Here is a 20,069-nt window from a genome sequence, read left to right as displayed (position 1 = left end):
TTAGGAGGCTTTTGGGGGAATCCAGACAATGAATGATTGAGGATGTAACTCAATGTAAATGTCATAGTTATGTATGTAACTCAATATACTCATATGCAACTCAGTATAACCATGACATTAGAGAGAAGTGAATAGAAGTCAGAGGTAGAATCAACAGCACTTAGTGTGTTGAGGAAAGGGGAATGTTGAACTTATTTTCCAAGGTTTATGGCCTGAGCAACAAGATGCATACTGTTTCCTGTTGCATAAGTCATAAACATGTGAAGTAGAAATGTAAGAGAAAAGTGAGTGTTGGGTTAATATTAATAAATTTCTGCCAGCGGAATTTGACTTGTAGGTACCTGTTGAACAGATAAGTAAGATTCAGAGTAAAGAATTGTACGGAAAATGAGGGGAGAAGAGAAAGGGCAGGGAATAGGAACACTTAGAGAACTTTATAAAAAGGCTCTAAAAGGGAGGAATGAAACAAAAGATGGAGGAGGATGTGTGGACAAGGAACAAATTAAGGTTAAATTACTTTAGCAGGAGAGAGGAAGAAATTGAAGACAAAGGACAGGAAAGAATTGAAAGTGAAGTGTCTGAGGACACAGCAGGAGATGGATTAGAGAGACTATTAGCTCACGTAAATCCATCTGTATCTGACATTCACTATGTTATTATGATATTATTGGTTTGTGGATAGTAGAACTAAAACTTGAGATAACATATCCTAAAAAGTGTCACTTAACTGGTATATCATAGGGTTTAAACAATTCCTAGGGTCCCAACAGCTGAATCCAGAGCTCATCCCTCTAGGGGCTGTGGGACTATTTAGTTAGTAGCTACCACATGGGATTGAGCTCTGGCTGACAGTTAGTCTATCCTTTAAAATAATCATCACAATTAATCCTACAGCCTCATAATAAAAATTGCATTTTCCTATTGAATCTAAATTTCCAGTAAGATAATTTTTGTATGATCTAGACTGGATTGTCTACAGCCATACCACCTTGAACACACCTGATCTCATCTGGTCTAGATTATACTGAGTTTGTTGACATGTTTGGGGTAAAGAAGCATTAGTCATATGTGTACTAATCATATTTACATGTCTTGGTTCCAGTTGTGGGCTTTCCATGCCTGTGCCATTTAACATTGGTCTAGAATGACCCATTCATTATCCAGGGCTCAAAAAATAAACATTTTGCCTTATGGGTTTAAAGCAAGATTCACTTATTTGAATGGTTATCGAAATGAATAGCAGGAGAAATATAACAAGAGACAAGTGGAGAAAATTATTTGTCCTTATTATTATTATCATTATTATTTGTATAGAATTAACCTAGTACCTCCTTTTGCTTCAAGGTTTTTAGTATGAAGCACAGAAGTTTTATTCATGCATTTAATATAGACTATTAGATATTTAGCATTTTTTTTCTTATTTTGGACTCAAATTGCATAGGGCATGCATTATTCATGGGCAGAAAATGTGGTAGTATGCACACTTGCATAAACATCATATGTAGGGTATTTTAAATTTAGAAATAGTATTTGGCCTTATGCTTCAGGAAACATCCTACTAAATCATACAATGACTAACGCTTTTGATAGACATTTATCAATCTACCATAGGATGCCTGCTGTGACAAGCTGTCTTTAGGAACTGAGGATTTGTGAAGATAAAGTTACACTGGGTTCGCTCTATAAAAGGAAAGTCAAATGTAAATGTACTTGCATTGTAACCTGACAGTATAGTTCTTAGAATTGCTGAAACAGGTTTAAGTTTAAATGTCCTGACTCCTAACAGATGATATATGAAACCGTATAGCCTGGATTTTTGTTAGGAAAATATAGTCACCATGCTGTGACTCTACGTGCTGTTGCCAGCGCGTCTCCATCAAATGTCTCCTGAATTCATTCCAGTCCAAACTCTTCCCCACCTGTGAACTAAATCTGCCCAACATTGATCTCCTGTGTCTACATTGTCATATACAGTGGTTGTTTCTCTGTTGTTCTGTAAAAGACCTAACAGATGCAGTTGACACAGTTCATCACTTTCTCTTCTTCTTCAGACACTTTCCTTACATGGCCTCCATTTCCTTGGTTCCTCTGTACCTCACTTGATTTTCTTTCTCAGCCATAGGATCTTACTGGATCCCTCAGGGCTCAGTCCTTGGACCTTTACGATTCTCCATCTGTATTCACTTTGTAAGTGATCTTGTACCTAACACCTTTAGCTGTCTAAAGCTAATGGCTCTGAATTTGTATCTCTAGGATGGACTGCTCACCTGCATTTTGAATTTGTATATTCACTGTCACTACTTAAATAAATAAATACCACAAATTAATAAGTTCCAAACCAAGCTTGAATATCTCTTTACCTCCCCTTCTCCCATCTCAGAATGTGGCAAATCTATTTTTCAGTTATTCATGTCGAAAACCTCAGTCACCTTTGACTCCTTTCTTTCTGTTGCAGCCCACATCCAAGCTGTCATTACACATTGTCACTCTTGCCTTCAGCTGTTTCTACTATCAGAGTACTTCTCACCTTCCACTGCTACTTCCTTCAAGTGAGCCCCCTCCCCCCATTTCTTGATAGCATCATTGTATTTGCTTCCTAACTCTTCTGTTTCTACTTCTGCTTCTCTATAGACTGTTCGTGACTTAGCTGCCAGGGTGATCCTTTTAAAGGAAAAGTCAGATCGTATCTGTCCCCCACTCAAAATTCAATGGCCTCCTGTTTCACACTGATGAAAAATTCAGAGATTTAACTGTGATCCTCATGGCCCTACAAGATTTGACCTCTCTCTCCTAACACTGTCCCCACATCCCAGAATCCTATTGCTACCCTTCTTCCACCAGTTTCTTCAAGCCCAGCTAGCTCTGTTCCAGCCATGCCAAACTCCTACAGGTTTTATGAGTGCACCAAGCCTGCTCTTACTTCTGGACTCTGGCACTTGCTGTTTCTTCCACCTGGGATATTCTTTTCTTGTATCAGCCTGTCTCATGCCCTGTCTTCTTTCAGACAGCTGTTAAAATGTCACTTTATCTGAGAGGCCTTCTTTTACTCTCTCTGTGATAAAGGATACCCATGTTACCATACATCCACCTTTTTGTACTTATCATCATTTGACGTTGTATTTGCTCGTTTATTTATTGCCTGTTGCTGTTAGGTATTTATTATTTATTTATTTATTTATTTATTTATTTATTTATTTATTTATGATTTTATTTATTTATTCATGAGAGACATAGAGAGAGAGAGTCAGAGACACAGGCAGAGGGAGAAGCAGGCTCCTCACAGGGATCCTGATGTGGGACTAAACTGGGATCACACCCTGAGTGGAAGGCAGGGGCTCAACCACTGAGCCACCCAGGCGTCCTGGTAATTCTATATTTAAAATAAGAACTGCATACTTACAGAATAGTTAGCATCATGGGAGCAGGGACTTTGTCTGGTCAATACTTGTCATAGTGCCTGATACATGATAAGTTCCCCATAGATATTGATAAATGCATGATTATAACGATTCTATATATATCCTTGCTTCCTGAATGAAACACACATTTTTCATAGATTAATTCAGCCAAAGCAAAACTCTCCGAAACCTACCAACTACTGCTCCCTCTGTAAAATCACTTCTTAGCTCTCTGGTCTTAATTTCTGCATAGACAATTCTCAGCTAGAAAAGATAGGACTAGCAGGCAGTGTAAATGGAGGTCCTAATTCATTGGAATATTAGTATTGAACTATAAACACAAATAGACTTAACCTCTTGCACCTGGGTTATTAGTCCTGATAACTGCACAACTCAGAGTAAAAGCTCTGATCTGCTGGCAAATTGTGAATTAAAACAGTGACTTGATTTCTAATATTCATGGTACTTCCTTTCCGGGAGTGAAATGTCCATTGCAGTAATTTTTTTTATATGACAAAAATAAAACTTACTTAAGAAATCTTCTTCAGGATTTATACTTCTTATTCTGTAAGGTGAAGAATTCTGCATTGACATTAAAAAACAAAAACAAAAAATGCTGGCAGGCAATACTCCAGAGTGACAGAGCCAGGCCTTGGTCTACCAGAAGGACTTCAAATAGCAGCTCTTCCAGGTACTAATTATGTGAATTTGGACAAGCTATCACCTTTCTCAAATTTAGTTCATGGGCTTTAAAATGGAGAGAGTAGTAGCATCAGGCCATAGAATTGAGAGGGGCACCTGGGTGGCTCAGTCAGTTGAGCCTCTGCCTTCAGCTGGGGTCATGATCTCAGGTCCTGGGATTGAGCCCTGAGCCCTGCATTGTCGGGCTTTCTGCTCAACGGGAAATCTGCTTCTCCCTCTCTTCCCTGCTCATGCACTTTCTATCTCTCTCTTTCAATTAAATAAAATAAAAAAAAAATTGCTTTCAGAATAAGTGGGGAAATACTTGCAAATACTTGCACTTAGAAAAATTCTAGAGCAAATTCTTGAAGTTTCTTTTTCTATTATCACTATTAGCATTACATTTACTTGTTTCAGTGTCCCTGGGCCAGATGTCCTTCCTCCAGGGGTCCTAATTTTATAGGAGTTGGAGAGACAGTTACAAATACAGTCTATTGTTCCAAGAACAGATTTTTATAGGAAAACTGAGATTATCATCTGTGTGTGAGAATTATATGTTTTTCATATTCTTTTTAAATTCTAAGGGGAAGTTAAATTTTTGTGCTCTGTTGCCTCAAAAGTATACAGGAGTGTTTTGTCCTCCCACATAAAGAACAAAATAACTTAAAATGATTAAAATTAAAAAGTCAATTTAAAACGCTTTAAAAATGGGCTCATATGTCTTTATAACATATTCTCCACCTGTGAACTAATACTACAGAAGTTTGTATCATGTGTTAGCGAGTATTTCTGTAGGAAAGTGCTAATGTTTCCTAAGGAGCATATGGGCCATTTGATCTGATACGTGAGAATGAGTGTGTAGCAATCTTCGGAAAATTATTCAAGGGCTTGTTACCGAAGAAACAGAATTTCTAGAGACACAAAAATCAAAATACCAGCTTGAATATTATAATGACACTTTGTAGTTGTATATCACCTTTCTCAAATGCTTCACACCTATTTTCTCATCTAGAAATATTTCTGTGAATTAATAAAGTGGCAGGTATTAGCCTTCTTAATATGAAGGGAAAATATATTAGAGGGTTAAATGCTCTGTTTCGGTTTGTACCATTTGAAGATCTTCTTGATGTAGCTTACATACTTAATATTTGCATTATTTTATTGGGAGCAAGAAGCTTGTCAATTGCAAGCGTGATCTAATATAGAAGTAGCAAATATTGAAAATGTACCCTCGTTAATTCAGCTTGTCTTATATGTGCTTATATGTGTCTTATATGTGCTAAGGAGCTATTAGCACCAAAAAGTAGTATTCTATTATTCCTGAGAAAAATAATTTACCTTAACTAAAGGTGAGAGTATCGAAAGATACAACTCTAAATCAAATAAGCATTTATGTGTTTACTCATTTATCAAACATTTAGTGTGCATTTACTATGAGCCCAGTAAGTGTAAGATACTGAAGAGATAGGTTGGATTATATTCAATCCATGCTATCAAGAAAACTATTTCTTGGTTACAAAATGAATCCATCTTCAGTAATGATTTTACTAGCATCATTGAATTTTAAAGGAAAACATTTGATATAATATGAAATAATAATAATAGATGTAAACAGGAGCCTAATAAATTAATTTGAATATTTGTGTTCTCTAGCCTTTTAAGTTTTCAGCTGTATAAACACACATTTTCACTGGATTTGGGTAAAATCTGTGCCATTGCTCACCTATCAGTGTGACTTCAGACCTAGAAGATGCATGAAAAATTGTGACCCTTCTTCCTAAAATGTGAATAATGATGGCCATTACTATCTATATGAGGAAGTGCCTGAGGTGAATGATAACTGGTCAGAATTTCCTTCCATTCTGTATATATATATTCAATTGTGCATTCTAAATGTTCTATTCTTCTTCTTAATATGAACCTGAAACCAACATTTATCAGAATTTATGGTACATAAAGTAAAAACAAACTCATTAAATTGTATTAAGATGACTTTCTGTAATGCAAGCTTTCAGGAATCTGTATACAATAGAAGGAAATTTCCCATGTTCTAACACTAAATTTAAATTTACAAAAACAATGTAAGAAAGCACTTTCATTTAGTTTTTTTCATTCAGTTATTCCCAGTTTTCTTTTTTCATGTAGGTTTTTGCTCCTCTTCTTCTACTTAAGTAAAAAAAAAAAAAAAAAAAAAGTCTCCCTTTTCCTTCTTTGGGGTGTTTTTAGTCTAAACACACGGCCCATTGTTCAAGCTCACTATTGTTTACAAGACCAAACTTTGTCACTTTTCTCTTTCTTTCTTTCTTTCTTTCTTTCTTTCTTTCTTTCTTTCTTTCTTTCTTTCTTTCTTTCTCTTTCTTTCTTTCTTTTTCTTTCTCTTTCTTTCTTTCTTTCTTTCTTTCTTCTTTCTTTCTTTCTTTCTTTTTTTTCTTTTTTCTTTCTTTCTTACTTCTTTCTTTCTTTTTTTCTATTTATTCATGAGACACACACACACAGAGAGAGAGAGAGAGGCAAAGACATGGGCAGAGGGAGAAGCAGGCTCCATGCAGGGAACCTGATGTGGGACTCAATCCTGGGTCTCCAGAATCACACCCTGGGCTGAAGTTGGCACTAAACTGCTGAGCCCCCCAGGCTGCCCTTTCTTTCTTTTTTTGATTTTATATATTTATTGAGAGACAATGTGAGTTGGGGAAGGGGCAGAGGAAGAAGGAGAGAGAATCTCATGCAGACTCCATGCTGAGTATGGAGCCCAAGGCGGGCTCCATCTCATGACCCTGAGATCATGATGTGAGCTGAAATCAAGTCAATCCCTCAAATGACTGAACAACCCAAACATTCCATCCTCATTCTCTTTCCATCTCACTTGTTTAACAAATACCTAACTTAGAATGAATGAATAGATCAGCTTTCCACACTCCTACATTTGGCAGCTGAAAGTCTTGGGAACATTGCTGAAGGCTTTGGTTTGGCTTTTGTGACCATCAGTCTGCATCCACAAATATCACCTTTGTTAAGGTCCATGTAAAAATTATGTTCACCTGTACAGAGAATAGCCAATGACCAACTGATTCCTGTAACTTGAAGTAATACTTTCCCAGCTGGCAGAGTTTTTCCCAAACAGTTTTTCCTAAATGGAAAGAGAATATTTTGGCTATCTGTCTTCAGTATACATGTCTTGAACCCTGGGTGTTACATAGTCAGTACAAATTTTTCAGGGCTCCCTGCTAGTCTCCCATGGCTTACTTCTGGACCCGTTTGAAGGAGCAAATATTTTGATACTGGTGGGAGAAATAATTCTCCACAATCTTGCATGTCTTCTCATTTTTAGATTGGGAGTAATTGATTTGGCAACAGTAATATAAAATATGTAAACTACATAAAGAGAAATAGTCACCTAGATAGTCCAAGACCTAGAGGTAAGCCAAAAGGTTATCTGAGCCTAGTCAGTACTCTATATTTTGCATGGGTCACCACTAGCAGAGAGTTAAGATAGTCAGTTTTCTGTATTCACAGACAACAATATCCAGATTCTGAAAATCCTCCTCAGAACTCTTTTCTCTTAAAGGCCATTCCTTACAACTTACAGCAAATTAGCTAACAGTATATCATAACAGGTAAGAAAATTGGATCTCCATGATTAGCTTGCACTTTCCTAGGATTTGGTGGGTGGTGTTCAGCTGTTTATGAATACTGGGATATGTTCAGGAGGGATGGATATCTGGAGAAATTGGATTCTGTTTAGAGGATCAGATGGCATATGGTAGTTAGGGAAATGATAGCACATGCTGTGAACAGATATGGATCCTTTCTGAAGTTAGTCTACATTTCTAGATATTTCCAGACATATCAGAGCCCAACAAGAGATGTACTTTTATTTTGAACTTTGACAAATTTTATAAAGTTTTCAGTTATATGGTCCACTTTTAGTTCCTCAAGAGGACCTCATTCTTGGATACCTCTATGCCTTTAAACATTATTATAATTGAAATCATTAGGTTGAAAGACTAGAAGTTGACAGGAAACATGAAAAAAACAACATTATTATTTTTTTTCCAAGACTTATTCAAACTTTCTCAAGGGGGACAAATAATTTTCTATGGTTTGAGAGAAATTCAGGGCATGTTCAGTTACTTTTTTGGTGATTTTCTGCACATAAAATTTCAGTAAATTCAGGACAAACATATAATCTCATTCCAGTAAATGTTCAGACCATATAAAAGTCAATATCATGAACTATTATTAAACCTAATACTTACCCTTTCCAAACTCAGTCGTACATCAGACAAGATGGTAGGATAGAGGTTATGGATGATTTCTCTATTTCTCTCCTCTGCATGTCTCCTCGTACCTATTTCCCATTTCCATCCTAGGCTGTCTTTTGGCTCCTCTTAGTTTAAGGTTTAAGGCAAAGAGAGGTAAGAGACAGGTTGTTTTTAATTGGCAGATACTGTAATGATCTGGCATTTGTGTTTTCTAGGGTTGATGGCTATTCAAAGGTAGCATTTACATAGAGCATTTCTGGGGATTTCTTAAAGGTTTCTTTACTGGGAACATTTACATATATCTCTCCTGATTTGTTGTTTATTATTCTTTCTTAAACATGTGGATGACCAGAAACCTACCCACTCTGTTGGGATTATAGGTTTAAAGTAAACTTCTCAAATGATGGTTCTTAATGACAAGAAACCCTCATATATACCCTTGCTCTCTAAAGCAAAGTGTGGCTACCAACAAGTGCATATCAGTCTTTTCCATTTCTGGCATCATAATTTCATAACTCTGAGCCTTTAAAGTTTTTAATGCTTAGGTATGAATCCAAGATGAGCTCCCTTTTCCCTCTCAGTTCTATGAGAAAAACAATACTCTTTACAGTGTTTTTTGGTTGCTTCCTATTACTGCATTTGGAAAAGAAATGGATGGGCAATGTTTTCTCAGTTGTGAGAAGAAAGATGTAAAACCATGAAAATCAGGAAACCTGGTTTGCTCAATTGGTTGAGAGTGGAGTCTTGGTTTCAGCTGGGGTCAAGATCTCGAGGTTGTGAGATCAACCACCGCCCCCACCCATCCAAGCTCCTTGCTGGTCCTGGAGCCTGCTTGGGAGTCTCTCTTTCCCTCTCCTTCTGCCCCTGCTCTCCACTCACATGATTGTTCTCTCTCTCAAAAAAAATAAAATAAAATAAAATAAAATAAAAAATAAATTAACTATGACATTACCTAAAGTAGTACAGGAGAATATTTTAATAAAACATTTCCTATTTTTAACCTCAGTGCCCTTTCAGAAATCAAGTCAGAAATTAGAGTGATGATTTCTTTCCCTAAAATTACTATGTGGAGCATATGGTAATATTTTTCACTATAAGCTGTTGGACAAGTGCTACCAGTTTGAAACGCTGCATGAGTTTTAGTGATGCAGGATTGGAAAAGTGGGCAGCTGATAAAACTGAAAAAGAATGAGATGATTAGAACTAAAAAATTAAAACTATATGGTGGATTGATGTGCAAATTTGAGGTAAGAATTAACTATTTTAGGAAGGTTGACTAGAATGTTGAGCAACTCTGTGATTATGGATCTGAAGGAGGTTCCGCTCAAATCACCTGCATTTCATGGGTTTCCAGGGTTGATTTTATATCTTAGGAAAGTTTGGCAGCTCTTTCCTTCCTTTACCCAAGCTCCATGTGTTTACTTCTTAATGTATTACATTAGGTCCTGGTCAGCTTTATCAGATAAAATATATTGATGCTAGCTAGAATCTCCAAACTAGCTCTCTAGTTGATGCTTGGAAATACGGATGGAACTTTGATTCAGTTCAGAGAATAATCTTTGTGTATTCCGTTTCAACCAATGTACCATAACAATGATGATACGAAGATAAAGACATGATCTCTGCCACTGAAGACTTTCATCTATGGGTGAAACAGAAAAGTCAATTGTGGAATTCTCCCTAGCAGATTTGCAGAAAAGATATTACAGGCAGGAATGGTGTGTTTGGAACCCTAGCAGAGCTATTCTCTATGAATGGCACCCTACAGGGTTGTGCAGTACAGTAGCCTTTGGGCATAATTGATTTTCCACAATTGTTTTAATATTTAGCAAGTTTCTTAATATTTGCAAAGTCATTTCTTCCATCTCCACTTTTAGTGATAAAACTTATTCTGGTGATGGTGAGGATGAGGATAATGGCACAGGTGAAGATGGATTGATGTGTTATTTTGATTTCAGTTAAAATTAACAGACTTTTAAAAAATGCAGCTACAAAATCCTACAGCAGTTGATTAATCCCAATAAAAAGAGATCAATGCAAGAATTATGCTTCCTTGGGAAAAGGAAGTGTAATTCAAACAGAATTGTATTTGATAGAATTTTGTCCTAGAGTGAGTGTTTTATTCTTTGCAAATAAAATGGAAGGGTTTCCCATATGAATAGCCTTAACTATATATTTAGTCAATACCGACTTTAAAATAATTGGTTGCTAGATTGGATTCAACTGCTTTGGGTGAATACAAGTTTTCAAGTATATTATAACTATATATTTCAAGTATATATTAACAATAACTATATTGTTATTAAGTAACAATACAAAGTAGATTAGCTTATTATTTAATTTATTATATCAGAAAATTCCCAAGGACTTGCACTGTGTATGCCTCTCTGATTTTTTTTATTTCTTTGTATATATTTTTTGTTATTTACTTTCTGTCATATCTCTGCCCCAGAAGTTAACATTTAAAATTTTTAAAAACATAATAAGATATGATTACTGTGATGTGACATTTAAATTATGGTAGACTAAATAACAGTAGGGCATTGGAAAATTGATAATTGTTAATCTCCATTAAATGAGATAAAATGCTTTAGATAAGAAGGAAAAAATATACATAGGAGAAAAATAAAAGGACTAATGTAGGTGTACTGGTTAAGGATTAGTTTAGCTAAAAATAACAGAAACCTCTACTGTATTAAAAACATAGCAGTTTATTTTATATTACATTATGAGCAGCCTGAAAGTAGGCTGTTGTGGTAAATATGGGAACTTTAGTTATCGAAGCATAATGAAATTATTTAAATTTAAATTTAAATGATTTGCCCCAATTCAGTAACTAGGGATACAATAATTATTATGTAGTATTTAATATGATTACTATTATTACTTATATAATCAAGGCTTCATTATCTTTGAAAATAATACATGTATTTATATATGAAATAAAGTATAAATATATTTATATGAAATAAATATAAAATATATTTTTATAAAATAAATGATATATATGTGTATATACAGATATATACACACATATACACCTTTTTTTAAGGCCTCCCACTCCTTCCTTGATTACCCAAAGTTACTGGGGTCTCACTCTACCAAGTGGCTCAGTCAACTTCTGGAAGATCTACTTGGTTTACCAGTTCTTAGTATTGTTGTTTTTGCATAGTATCCTCATTAGTGACTGACTTCTCATGATCTCATGGAAGTTGCTCATATAATCATTAAATGAGTCCTGGCTTGGTCACAGTGACCTCCAGCTTCAGTTTAAATTTATGTGCTTAATGAATTTTCAAAAGCCCAAAAAGAAATCAATTAAGAGGCAGTTGAGAAAACCAGCAATGATTTATTTTTTTATGGTGGTATTAGTAAAAATGGAGAGCAGAGTCAAAAGCTTTTTAGTTGGTAGAATCAACAAGATTTGAAGTGGAAGTGTTAAGAAATGAGAGATAACCTCAGCATTTTTGTCTTGAGAAACTGTGTGGCTAAAGGTATCATTTATGGAGATAGGAAAAACAGTTCCTGAGTTAGGAAGCACTAGAAGAAGAGGAGGTATGGAGAAAGAATATGGATTTTCTGAGTTTTCACTGCTTTTCAACAACCTAAGCAGATAAAAGAGTTAGTTGGATGTCTGGGTATACAGTTCTTAAGTTCAAGTGAGAAGACTAGATTAAAATTGAGACTTTGGAGTCATAAATGTAAATACACTATTCATTCCATAGGTATAGTTTCTAAAATCTAGAAAGTCACCTTTTTGGAATGAATTGCCTTTAGATTTTGATCTCCTGCCACTGAAAAGATTCAAGCAGAGGTTAAATGATCTTTAGTCACCATTATAATAAAAGAACTTGTTGGGAAATTCTGAATTCTCCAATTATTTTCCCAGATTCTTTCTTAGTTATGTAAAAATTGGGAAATTCCAAATACTAGTTATGAACATTTTTCCCCCACAAATTCAATGCTTATGTAATTCAGTAAAGGTCTTGTTCAAAGACCATGAGGGGAGCTCTTATGTAACCCCTAGAGATAAGACTCAGATCATATGCAATGTTTAATTGCTTCTAGAAATGACAGATGAGAAACACAGTCCATAAAGTAGGAAAAGAAGAGTTGCAAAATGAAAAGGTCATGGGAGTTGAGAGTCAGACAGATTTTTGTTTAAATCCTGGTTATGCAACTTATCTGCTACTTAACACTGGACCATATATTTAGTCTTTAATTTTTCTCATATGTTATATAAGGGAAATGACATCACTAGTGGCAAGGATGAAATATAGTGACTGTAATATGCTTTCACAGTGACTTTCATGTGTGTGTGTGCATATATATATATATATATATATATAGCCTAGTAATATAAAATGGTTACAACCACCAGCAGTTCACATTTTATGACTTAGATTAAGCAAAATAATTTGTACAAAATCAGCATTTTGGATAAAGGGCTTATGTGTAAGTGCAGGAAGTAAATTTAATATGTATATATATATTTTAGTTGAAAATATGAACATGTGGAAACAATAAAATTTTTACTAAATTTTTATGATTATCTGATCCCGAAACATTTAAAAAACTTATTTACTTATTTTTCTTCATTGTCATTTGTGTAAGGGATGAGAAGTTCAATTTCAGGGACCAAGTGAGAGTAAAAATAACTGGATTGAGTTTATGGTTAAATACGGAACATTTAGCTACCCCTGAACTAGAATTTAGCTACCCCTGAACTAGAACTCAGAAGAACTAGAACTAAAGCTAGAATTAGAACTAGAACTAGGACTAAAACAATGCTCACCTTTAAGATAATTAAGCAAAGACCCAAGCCATGCACAATGTCATGTTAGTAAGGGGTTTTGATAGCAAATCATAGAAAGGCAGGAAACAAAGAGGGTTCAATGTCTTTTTGTCCAGTCTCCTGAAACGCAGGTTGAAGGGTAAAGCTCTGAGATTGTAGGATAGGCTCCCAGACCAAAGTTTCCTCTCTTTAATCCTTACCTCCCTTTCATACACCTGTGCTCTTTTCATTAACTGCCAGACAGTCTACACCACAGCAAGAATTTGTCACAAACCTACACGGTGCCCCTTTGGATTCTCAAGCTTGAGCAAGCTTGTTGGGAAAAGCTGGGTTGAATAAAACTTATGTTGCCTTCTCTTCAATCTAGTCTAATTATTCAATGAATATATTATGATTAGTACATTGTGTCATTCCAAAGTGATCTACACAGTTTGCTGGAGTTGTAGTTATGAGGCTGTGGCTTGGCTCATCATGATTAGATCTATTTTGTTTACTTTGAATTTTCCCAGGTCTGAAGCTTGTTCTTATTATAAGTCTTCAATGGTAAATGATACTACCTCTGCACCTGAAATCCATTTAAATTCTCAGCTGCCCATGGGGGTACAACTCAGTCTCTGCATTGTTTTGAAATGACCAGCTCCAACTCCCAGGACGCCAGGCCATCTAGATAGCTGTTGAGTAGTAGCCAATTATCTCACAGATGTTCCAGCCAGACACTTCCCGGCTTCAGGGCAGGAAGTGGTATTTAAAAATGGAGATCTTACTTCTAGATACAGATACGTCGGCAGATACTGTATCTTAGATATTCAAGAAAGAGCATGATCTAAAATATTTTCATGGGAACCATTCACACAAACAATGAAGTACTTTGGCTAGTTAACACTCATTCCAAGTTAAAAACTTATGAAAAACTTCCATGTGTTTTTCAGTTGTATTTTGGGGAGTGGGGTTTAGTACTTCTACTTTATTAGTTTTTTTCATATAATTATGGATATTCTTCAAGATAATGTGTTAATTTCTTGCTTCTCTCTAACCAGTGTTTAATTTGCATGGATCCTAGAGCAATAACATTTAGTTTTCTTTTTGAGGGGTGATGGGTATTATCTTCATTTATTATATAGTAAAAATGATGGCACCTATTCCTAGAAAAATGCACATATATCTCTGTATCTATAAATTGTTTTGTATATAATTTTAGGGTTTATTGACTGAAATCCACTCATGGACTTGCTAGGAGTTGAAAACTGAAGACTGAGAAAGCAATTAATAAGCTTTTTACAATAGTTTAGAGAAGTAATAAGGAAAGCTAATGGAGAAGGTGATTAGAACATTTCAATCATGTTTCTGCAGCATTGCATACACTGCCATCTTTACATTATTGACAGTCTCTTCTGGTCTTATATGTCTTAATCTCTGTTTACCTCATTTAATCACCAGGCCCCATTGTTAAATTTCTTATGTATTTTTAAAAATTCATCCCTTTGTCTTTTATACAGACCCTTTATGTTTTTCTCTCCTAACAATTACAGGTGACTCAGAATTGGTCATTTAGCCTGTAACATCATAAATGTTTAATCTATTCTCCACATTGATGTGAAGTTTTCCTTGTAAGACAGACATTGGAAAATGTCTTCCTTTGAACAATATGTCTTCCCATTATCTATAGCAGTGTTGTCAAATAGAAATGTAATGAGAGCTACATATGTAATTTTAAATTTTCTAGTGGCCACATTAAAAAAGTGAAAAGAATCAGGTGAAGTTAACTAATAATATATTTAACTCAATATTAAATTTGTGTAACCATCAGAACATAATTATGTATTCAGCAGGGGTCAAAGAGGTAATATTCTTTTATTACTATATTCCATTGGCATCCAAGGTGATATTTGTAGTTTTTTCAATAGTTAAAACTTGAATTTTATTTCTTTATAATGCCTACAGATCATTTCTCATTATGTTTGTCTATAATTTACACAATAAAAGAAAGGAAAAAATGATTAGATCTGGTGAGTAACATACTTTGAGGGTATCCACTTGTTAAAGCATTTGCCAACAACTATCAATACTTAAAATTCAACTTCCCAAGCAGTGATAAGTTAGAAAGCATTCATGTGTCTAAATAAATATACAGATCTTCTAGCCAAACATTTTTATCAGTAAGAAGTGTGTATTCTGGCTAAAGTCAATGAATGAAAGAAGAATGGGGCCCATGTCAGTTTGTCCATGAAAATGTTTTCAGAGTTTTCTACTTTATAAATGCTATGGTCCTGCATATGGGTTAATAATAAACAAAAGGGCTTTAAGAGGACATATAAGAGATTATCTTAATTATTAATCTGTAAAAACACATTTATCATTTTATATTATTTAGGATATTGGGGTCAAGCAATCTGACTGAATATAACTTAGCTAAAACTTGGGAGATGTGGGCTACATGTGATACTCAGGTATTATATGAGGATTTTCCTGTCCTTGGTGATCGGATAGATCTGGCTCAAACTTTCAATTTCTCAGTTTTAGGAAGTGTGTCCTGTGATTTTTACAAAGTTACAACCATAGGTCACCTTCTTTCACATTTATCCTCTTGAGTATACAAAATACTGCCACTTGATGGCCATTAAAAGAAATGGAATCTCAACAAGCAGGACATTTTAGTTACTTCACTGAAAATATGTGGGGGTTATATGCAGTAGGTACAATTGAAGCATGAGCTACTGTTTTCCTGTTTTTCATCCCTGTTTTTTCTTTTTGGAGAACAATATATATCCCACTTGCAGGATGAACCCTCCTGGGGAGGGGTCAGGAGCAACTCTAACAGCTCTTTTCATGGGGACCTGCCTTATTAAAGCTTTAGTATCTTTTCTTTTCTTTTTTTTTTTTTTTGTTAAAGATTTTATTTATTTATTTATGAGAGACACAGAAAGAGAGAGAGGCAGAGACACAGGCAGAGGGAGAAGCAGGCTCCACACAGGGAGCCCAATGTGGGACTCAATCCCAGGACTCCAGGATCACTCCCTGAGCCAAAGGCAGGAGCTAAACCACTGAGCCACCTAGTATCTTTTCTAGCCAGCAGTTATCCCCATTCACCCATATCCCACCTGCTCTAGAATTCTAATGAAAGCAGTGTTCTTGTGCAAATTCTGGGATCCACCTCTTTTTAAACCCCTTTGCTCTCATTTTTCACTTTTGTTTCAAGAAAGATTGCTTTTAGTTGTCATTAAGAAAAATGTCACTTTAGCTCCTTTACACACACACATACATACATACATTCACTCTCTCTATGTCTCTCTTAGTTCCCTGCTTCTACACTCCAATGGATATCCAAAGCCTATGAGGCCATCAGGAATAGATACTATACTACACTACGCTATACTATACCACAGTATATCACAGTTTAATGTAAAAAGGCAACAGAGCCAAATTTCTTCTATTAACTCTACTGTCAGTTAACTGCCCAGACTGAGCAAACATCCATTATTCAATTCCACAAACATTTCTTTAGGGTCACTTAGGTGCTGTATTTTGCATGCAAGGCATAGTACCATCAAGAAGACCTGCCTTCTTACCTTGAACTCCTTCAAGGTTTGATGAAAAAAAAATTACAGATAATATATTTCTATTACTTTACCATTAACAAACCATTAGGCATAATAATTATCTCTCTCACCTTTCCAACACCCTGTGGAAGAAACATTCTTATCCCAAGTTTGCTTATGATCACTGCTCAGTGAGGTACTGTTACAACTAGGTGCTCTTTCTCCCTGGTAACCTCTGATTTCCACACTCCTCTCAAACTTGTCAATGTCAATAGCCACTGATTGCTTGGGATCCGTGAACAAGTTCCAACTCATGCTTGATATCTCCCCTTCCCATGTGATTCAGGCTTCTAGAGCACATCACTTCAAAGGGTACTCAAACCCGATCTGAACCAGTCAGTGTCTTATCTTGCTTTACCATATTCAATATGCACATCTTGTCTCTAGACCATGGAAGACTCTGTTTTATTTCACCCTCAACAGAAGGTGGGTTCAAAACAACAGGCTGAAACTTTAATAATCTCAAAGCATTCAAGAAAGACCCTTCTTAAAAAAATAATCTCTGTGTTAACGGAGGTTGAATCCATGAATTGAAGGGAAGGTTGGCTTTTTCAACAGTTCCTCTGAGCCATTCATTTCCGCATCATCAGGAAAATCACAGAACCCATTGAAGACTGTGATCAGGGATGGAAGCACAGGCAGGGAGCAGTGTGACAGGACAAACTACAGTGAATGTCGTCAGTAGAAAATAGGGAGGTAAGTATTCAGAAAAAAAAAAAAAAAGATCAGAATTTCCCATTTCTGGTTCCACATTGTAAGGAGCATAGAGCCCTAGAGCAGGCTTCCCCCAAATGGGCCACTTTGGGCATAAAGATGATTTTGAGTTAAAAGTAATAGAAACACAGGGTGCCTGGCTGGCTCAGTTGGTTCAACATTATCAGACTCTTGATATCAGCTCAGGTCATGATCTCAGGGTCTTGAGATCAAGCCCTGTAATGGGTTTCATGCTCAGTGTTGAGTCTGCTTGAGATTCTCTGTCTCCCTCTTCTTCTGCTCCTCTCCCTCTCTAAAATAAATTTAAAATCTTAAAAAAAATTGTAATAGAAACCCATCAGATGCAAGAAAGGGTCTCTGCCTCCCTAATAACTGCATAAATTTACATTGGAAAGGAGAGCCTTCAACAGGAAGAGAAGTATTAATGGAGACTCCCCTTTACCTAAGAAACTTATCTGCATAATAGAGCGATCTTGTTTTTCCAAAACATCTCCTTTCACCTTCTTGCTAATGAGCTTTGTCCTGTTTCTATTTTAGGGTGCTCCCCTTCTCCTTAGCTCATAGAAACTTCATGTTGCCTCATTATCTTTGGAACTTCCTGTCTGTGTGGATTCTCTGTACCTATGCCTATTAAATTTGATTTTCTCTTGTTAATGTGACTCATGTCAATTTGATTCTAAGGCCAGCTAACAGCACCATAGGGCAGGAAGGCCTTCCCTCTCGACAGTCAGTTGGGAATTGCCACTCCATGCTAACAAGTAAAAAGTTGATCTCACTGAAAAATCAACACCTCTATGTGGATCCATGATTGGAGAGACAGAAGAATACAGGGAGTCATAGCTTCTTTGAATCATTAAATGCATCAAAATCTTTTGTGACTGACATTCATACATGCTCCTCTCCATCTCTTCCATGTGTTAACACTTATTTATCCTTCACAGTTTAGCTAATCTAACCTGCCCTTGTCATACTTTCTCATGGCATACTATATGAATGAATGTATGGGAAAATATTACTTGTCGTACCTTCCCTTTATGTATGCCACTCACAGGAGTCCTCTACTAACAAACTTATATCTGATATATATAGCCATTTTGAGCCTTAGCCTTGAATCAATTTCCATTGCATGTCCTATTTCTGTCTACAAAGTGTTTTCATACATATTATGTCATTTGAGTCCATTAATTCCCTACAAAGTAGTCCCTAGCTTTATTGTTTTACAGGCAGGGAAAGCATTGGAAGTGATCACACCCATTATCTGGTAGATAGAATCCTATGTTCTGATGAAAATGCTGGTGTCTTCTCAACATGAGAAATCTTATGTAGCAGCAGAAAGAGATTGTTATGGGAGAAAGGATGTAATAGAGGAACTCAAAAGAAGAGTCAAAGAATATGTTAATAGTCTAGTTTAGGCTTCCAAAGCAGTTACTGAGATATTTAAATATTGTCTTTTTCATTCTTTAAATTAGCTCCTCAGTAAAAATGTTGCTGAAATGGAATCAGATACTGGAAATATTTTTTAAATGGAAACAAAAGTGATTTGGTGCCTAAATAACCTGAATGATTGCTTCGACTGTTTGCTTTCATTGAATAGAAAAAGCTAGGTTAAATTTCAAAATAAATCCTCCTCTAAGAAATACATGAGAAGATGCCAGTTATGAGACAAAGAACATTAAAGACAAGTATCAGAAAGCCCCCCAATAAAGCCCCAAAATACACAGTGACAATAATAAAAAGGACAGCTCTTCTTCTACCTCCTTTAGAAGCAGTGCTATCATAGATGCTCAAACAGGCCATTAAGTAGGAGACAAAAAGTGTTCTAAATATTCTCCCCCAATTTTGATTTCTCAATGTGATTATAGAAAATAAGGAAATTACTCAGAACAGCTGTGTTGAAATTTCAGATGTTTATCAGCTTGGCATTTCTGGAAAAAAAATTACATCTCTGAAATCTAATCATTCTATGCCATAGGGTTACACAGAGCCCTTAAGAACTGGTGGTGCCTCCAGGATTATGGTATCTTTTAAAGTTGGAATGTTATCTCCATGTAGATTTGTAATCTAAGAATTAAAGGAAGACTCATGATTTTCTCATATATATAATCTTCTCATTGCCACTTCTATGTGTTATAATATTAAGTGATGTATAAATAGATATTTTAATGTTTAGTCGCTTTTCCCTCTCTTTCTCTCTCTCTCTTTTTGTGCAGATAACTAATCTTGCTGGAAATGTCCAAGTAGAAAAATATGTTGGGTAATAACTACATAGTCTCAGGGATTTTCAACAATGTTTGACTGTAAACCTAGATAATCTTCTTTGGTTTCAGAAATGAAATAAGTTTCAAGCAAGATGGAAACTACAGATTGGGGTTTAAAAAAAAGGCAAATAGCTTCTGCTTAACTGTCAAAGTGCAAAATAAATTAGCGTAACTTGTATAATAATTCAGACAATAACTTGCATTCAGTCCAAGTAAGTAGGCCAGGCTATCTTTTGGTTTAGAGTAAAATTTTAAAGTTTTCAGATAGTTATTTTGTCATAAGCTAAATGTAACCTCAAAACTAGGTATAGTCTAGCTTCTCTTGGTGTCTTGAAAAGACATGTTTAACAATTTCTACAGAAGAT

The sequence above is a fragment of the Canis lupus genome, chromosome 13 (genome assembly GCF_003254725.2).
Source record: "Canis lupus dingo isolate Sandy chromosome 13, ASM325472v2, whole genome shotgun sequence".
Lineage (NCBI taxonomy): Eukaryota > Metazoa > Chordata > Mammalia > Carnivora > Canidae > Canis > Canis lupus.
The sequence above is the reverse complement of the archived record's forward strand: the minus strand, read 5'-3'. Positions refer to the sequence as shown.